Source organism: Gouania willdenowi, unplaced genomic scaffold (genome assembly GCF_900634775.1).
Source record: "Gouania willdenowi unplaced genomic scaffold, fGouWil2.1 scaffold_434_arrow_ctg1, whole genome shotgun sequence".
NCBI classification, from domain to species: domain Eukaryota; kingdom Metazoa; phylum Chordata; class Actinopteri; order Blenniiformes; family Gobiesocidae; genus Gouania; species Gouania willdenowi.
Genome location: NW_021145195.1, coordinates 335,913 through 341,697, shown reverse-complemented (window position 1 = coordinate 341,697; position 5,785 = coordinate 335,913). Strand labels below are relative to the sequence as shown.

At 34.7% G+C, this 5,785-nt stretch overlaps 8 non-coding genes and 1 pseudogene across 8 annotated transcripts; 1 reads left to right on the top strand and 8 right to left on the bottom strand.

The window, feature by feature from the left end:
• The window catches only part of LOC114460409 (olfactory receptor 11A1-like), a 48,144-nt pseudogene that overhangs the window by 6,121 nt on the left and 36,238 nt on the right, over nucleotides 1-5,785 (top strand).
• On the bottom strand, nucleotides 519-590 carry trnap-cgg (transfer RNA proline (anticodon CGG)). Its single transcript has one exon. It is a non-coding gene; the product is annotated as a tRNA-Pro (tRNA).
• Nucleotides 820-891, bottom strand: trnap-agg (transfer RNA proline (anticodon AGG)). The gene has a single exon. It is a non-coding gene; the product is annotated as a tRNA-Pro (tRNA).
• trnap-agg (transfer RNA proline (anticodon AGG)) lies at nucleotides 1,735-1,806 on the bottom strand. The gene has a single exon. It is a non-coding gene; the product is annotated as a tRNA-Pro (tRNA).
• Nucleotides 2,351-2,422, bottom strand: trnap-ugg (transfer RNA proline (anticodon UGG)). Its single transcript has one exon. It is a non-coding gene; the product is annotated as a tRNA-Pro (tRNA).
• On the bottom strand, nucleotides 3,580-3,651 carry trnap-cgg (transfer RNA proline (anticodon CGG)). The gene has a single exon. It is a non-coding gene; the product is annotated as a tRNA-Pro (tRNA).
• trnap-cgg (transfer RNA proline (anticodon CGG)) lies at nucleotides 4,194-4,265 on the bottom strand. The gene has a single exon. It is a non-coding gene; the product is annotated as a tRNA-Pro (tRNA).
• trnap-cgg (transfer RNA proline (anticodon CGG)) lies at nucleotides 4,810-4,881 on the bottom strand. The gene has a single exon. It is a non-coding gene; the product is annotated as a tRNA-Pro (tRNA).
• Nucleotides 5,424-5,495, bottom strand: trnap-cgg (transfer RNA proline (anticodon CGG)). The gene has a single exon. It is a non-coding gene; the product is annotated as a tRNA-Pro (tRNA).

Below are 5,785 nucleotides of genomic sequence, written 5' to 3'. Positions count from 1 at the left end.
TTTTAGATCACTTTAGTTAAAATTTAACTGAACAGCATTGAGAAATCAGAAAAACTCAAATTACTCTGTACTAACGAACCATTGACAATTTGCATTTTTGTAAAGAGAAAAAAGAAAACATTTTAACTTTTCTACACGTTTTTCATCAGTTTGGAATGCTAAAGATTTGAGACTTACTTAAAAAACCCACCAATGAATTACTATACACAATGGGGCTTGTCCAGGATTTGAACCCGGGACCTCTCTCACCCTAAGCAAAAATTATACTCCTAGACCGACAAGCCCTTGATTACAATGTTATGAACCAATTTTACATCACTTTAGTTAAAAATTTACGTAACAGCATTGAGAAGTCATAAAATCTCAATTTACTGTACTAACGAACCATTGACAATTTGCATTTTTGTAAAGAGAAATAGGAAATCATTTTAACTTTTCTAGATGTTTTTCATCAGTTTGGAATGCTAAAGATTTGAGACATACTGAAAAAATCCACCAATGAATTACCATACACAATGGGGCTTGTCCGGGATTTGAACCTGGGACCTCTCGCACCCGAAGCGAGAATCATACTCCTAGACCAACAAGCCCTTGATTGCAATGTTCTGAACCAATTTTAGATGACTTTAGTTAAAAATTTACTTAACAGCATTGGGAAATCAGAAAAACTCAATTTCATCTGTCCTAACGAACCATTGACAATTTGGATTTTTGTAAAGAAAAATAAGAAAACATTTCAACACGTTTTTCATCACTTTGGAATGCTAAAGATTTGAGACATACTTAAAAAAAAACACCATTTAATTACTGTAAACAATGGGGCTTGTCCGGGATTTGAACCCGGGACCTCTCGCACCCTAAGCAAGAATCATACTCCTAGACCAACAAGCCCTTGATTACAATGTTCTGAACCACTTTAACATCATTTTAGTTAAAATTTAACTGAACAGCATTGAGAAATCAGAAAAACTCAATTTACTCTGTACTAACGAACCATTGACAATTTGCATTTTTGTAAAGAGAAAAAAGAAAACATTTTAACTTTTCTACACGTTTTTCATCAGTTTGGAATGCTAAAGATTTGAGACTTACTTAAAAAACCCACCAATGAATTACTATACACAATGGGGCTTGTCCAGGATTTGAACCTGGAACCTCTCTCACCCTAAGCAAAAATTATACTCCTAGACCGACAAGCCCTTGATTACAATGTTATGAACCAATTTTACATCACTTTAGTTAAAAATTTACGCAACAGCATTGAGAAGTCATAAAATCTCAATTTACTGTACTAACGAACCATTGACAATTTGCATTTTTGTAAAGAGAAATAGGAAATCATTTTAACTTTTCTAGACGTTTTTCATCAGTTTGGAATGCTAAAGATTTGAGACATACTGAAAAAATCCACCAATGAATTACCATACACAATGGGGCGTGTCCGGGATTTGAACCTGGGACCTCCCGCACCTGAAGCGAGAATCATACTCCTAGACCAACAAGCCCTTGATTGCAATGTTTTGAACCAATTTTAGATGACTTTAGTTAAAAATTTACTTAACAGCATTGGGAAATCAGAAAAACTCAATTTCATCTGTCCTAACGAACCATTGACAATTTGGATTTTTGTAAAGAAAAATAAGAAAACATTTCAACACGTTTTTCATCACTTTGGAATGCTAAAGATTTGAGACATACTTAAAAAAAAACACCATTTAATTACTGTAAACAATGGGGCTTGTCCGGGATTTGAACCCGGGACCTCTCGCACCCTAAGCGAGAATCATACTCCTAGACCAACAAGCCCTTGATTACAATGTTCTGAACCACTTTAACCTCATTTTAGTTCAAATTTAACTGAACAGCATTGAGAAATCAGAAAAACTCAATTTACTCTGTACTAACGAACCATTGACAATTTGCATTTTTGTAAAGAGAAAAAAGAAAACATTTTAACTTTTCTACACCTTTTTCATCAGTTTGGAATGCTAAAGATTTGAGACATACTTAAAAAACCCACCAATGAATTACTATACACAATGGGGCTTGTCCAGGATTTGAACCCGGGACCGCTCTCACCCTAAGCAAAACTTATACTCCTTGACCAACAAGCCCTTGATTACAATGTTATGAACCAATTTTACATCACTTTAGTTAAAAATTCACTTAACAGCATTGGGAAATCAGAAAAACTCAATTTCATCTGTCCAAACGAACCATTGACAATTTGCATTTTTGTAAAGAGAAATAAGAAAACATTTCAACGTTTCTAGACATTTTTCATCAGTTTGGAACGCTAAAGATTTGAGACATACTTATGAAACCCACCAATGAATTACCATACACAATGGGGCTTGTCCGGGATTTGAACCCGGGACCTCTCGCACCCAAAGCGAGAATCATACTCCTAGACCAACAAGCCCTTGATTGCAATGTTCTGAACCAATTTTAGATCACTTTAGTTAAAAATGTACTTAACAGCATTGGGAAATCAGAAAAACTCAATTTCATCTGTCCTAACGAACCATTGACAATTTGCATTTTTGTAAAGAGAAATAAGAAAACATTTCAACTTTTCTACACATTTTTCATCACTTTGGAATGCTAAAGATTTGAGACATACTTATGAAACTCACCAATGAAATGCTACATACAATGTGGACTGTCCAGGATTTGAACCCGGCACCCCTCACACCTAAAGTCAGAATTATACTCCGAGACCAACAAGCCATTGAGTGCCATGTCCTGAACTAAATTTAAATCACTTTAGTTTGAAATTAACTTAACATCACTGAGAAATCAGAAAAATCAATTTATTCAGTCTTTACGAACCATTGACAATTTGCATTTTTGTAAAGACAAATAGGAAATCATTTTAACGTTTCTAGACATTTTTCATCAGTTTGGAACGCTAAAGATTTGAGACATACTTAAAAAACCCACCATTTAATTACTGTAAACAATGGGGCTTGTCCGGGATTTGAACCCAGGACCTCTCCCACCCTAAGCGAGAATCATACTCCTAGACCAACAAGCCCTTGATTACAATCTTCTGAACCAATTTAACATCATTTTAGTTAAAATTTAACTGAACAGCATTGAGAAATCAGAAAAACTCAATTTACTCTGTACTAACGAACCATTGACAATTTGCATTTTTGTAAAGAGAAAAAAGAAAACATTTTAACTTTTCTACACGTTTTTCATCAGTTTGGAATGCTAAAGATTTGAGACTTACTTAAAAAACCCACCAATGAATTACTATACACAATGGGGCTTGTCCAGGATTTGAACCTGGAACCTCTCTCACCCTAAGCAAAAATTATACTCCTAGACCGACAAGCCCTTGATTACAATGTTATGAACCAATTTTACATCACTTTAGTTAAAAATTTATGTAACAGCATTGAGAAATCATAAAATCTCAATTTACTGTCCTAACGAACCATTGACAATTTGCATTTTTGTAAAGAGAAATAAGAAATCACTTTAACTTTTCTAGACGTTTTTCATCAGTTTGGAATGCTAAAGATTTGAGACATACTGAAAAAACCCACCAATGAATTACCATACACAATGGGGCTTGTCCGGGATTTGAACCCGGGACCTCTCGCACCCGAAGCGAGAATCATACTCGTAGACCAACAAGCCCTTGATTGCAATGTTCTGAACCAATTTTAGATCACTTTAGTTAAAATTTAACTGAACAGCATTGAGAAATCAGAAAAACTCAAATTACTCTGTACTAACGAACCATTGACAATTTGCATTTTTGTAAAGAGAAAAAAGAAAACATTTTAACTTTTCTACACGTTTTTCATCAGTTTGGAATGCTAAAGATTTGAGACTTACTTAAAAAACCCACCAATGAATTACTATACACAATGGGGCTTGTCCAGGATTTGAACCCGGGACCTCTCTCACCCTAAGCAAAAATTATACTCCTAGACCGACAAGCCCTTGATTACAATGTTATGAACCAATTTTACATCACTTTAGTTAAAAATTTACGTAACAGCATTGAGAAGTCATAAAATCTCAATTTACTGTACTAACGAACCATTGACAATTTGCATTTTTGTAAAGAGAAATAGGAAATCATTTTAACTTTTCTAGACGTTTTTCATCAGTTTGGAATGCTAAAGATTTGAGACATACTGAAAAAATCCACCAATGAATTACCATACACAATGGGGCTTGTCCGGGATTTGAACCTGGGACCTCTCGCACCCGAAGCGAGAATCATACTCCTAGACCAACAAGCCCTTGATTGCAATGTTCTGAACCAATTTTAGATCACTTTAGTTAAAATTTAACTGAACAGCATTGAGAAATCAGAAAAACTCAAATTACTCTGTACTAACGAACCATTGACAATTTGCATTTTTGTAAAGAGAAAAAAGAAAACATTTTAACTTTTCTACACGTTTTTCATCAGTTTGGAATGCTAAAGATTTGAGACATACTTAAAAAACCCACCAATGAATTACTATACACAATGGGGCTTGTCCAGGATTTGAACCCGGGACCGCTCTCACCCTAAGCAAAACTTATACTCCTTGACCAACAAGCCCTTGATTACAATGTTATGAACCAATTTTACATCACTTTAGTTAAAAATTCACTTAACTGCATTGGGAAATCAGAAAAACTCAATTTCATCTGTCCTAACGAACCATTGACAATTTGCATTTTTGTAAAGAGAAATAAGAAAACATTTCATCGTTTCTAGACATTTTTCATCAGTTTGGAACGCTAAAAATTTGAGACATACTTATGAAACCCACCAATGAATTACCATACACAATGGGGCTTGTCCGGGATTTGAACCCGGGACCTCTCGCACCCGAAGCGAGAATCATACTCCTAGACCAACAAGCCCTTGATTGCAATGTTCTGAACCAATTTTAGATCACTTTAGTTAAAATTTAACTGAACAGCGTTGAGAAATCAGAAAAACTCAAATTACTCTGTACTAGCGAACCATTGACAATTTGCATTTTTGTAAAGAGAAAAAAGAAAACATTTTAACTTTTCTACACATTTTTCATCAGTTTGGAATGCTAAAGATTTGAGACTTACTTAAAAAACCCACCAATGAATTACTATACACAATGGGGCTTGTCCAGGATTTGAACCCGGGACCTCTCTCACCCTAAGCAAAAATTATACTCCTAGACCGACAAGCCCTTGATTACAATGTTATGAACCAATTTTACATCACTTTAGTTAAAAATTTACGTAACAGCATTGAGAAGTCATAAAATCTCAATTTACTGTACTAACGAACCATTGACAATTTGCATTTTTGTAAAGAGAAATAGGAAATCATTTTAACTTTTCTAGACGTTTTTCATCAGTTTGGAATGCTAAAGATTTGAGACATACTGAAAAAATCCACCAATGAATTACCATACACAATGGGGCTTGTCCGGGATTTGAACCTGGGACCTCTCGCACCCGAAGCGAGAATCATACTCCTAGACCAACAAGCCCTTGATTGCAATGTTCTGAACCAATTTTAGATCACTTTAGTTAAAATTTAACTGAACAGCATTGAGAAATCAGAAAAACTCAAATTACTCTGTACTAACGAACCATTGACAATTTGCATTTTTGTAAAGAGAAAAAAGAAAACATTTTAACTTTTCTACACGTTTTTCATCAGTTTGGAATGCTAAAGATTTGAGACATACTTAAAAAACCCACCAATGAATTACTATACACAATGGGGCTTGTCCAGGATTTGAACCCGGGACCGCTCTCACCCTAAGCAAAACTTATA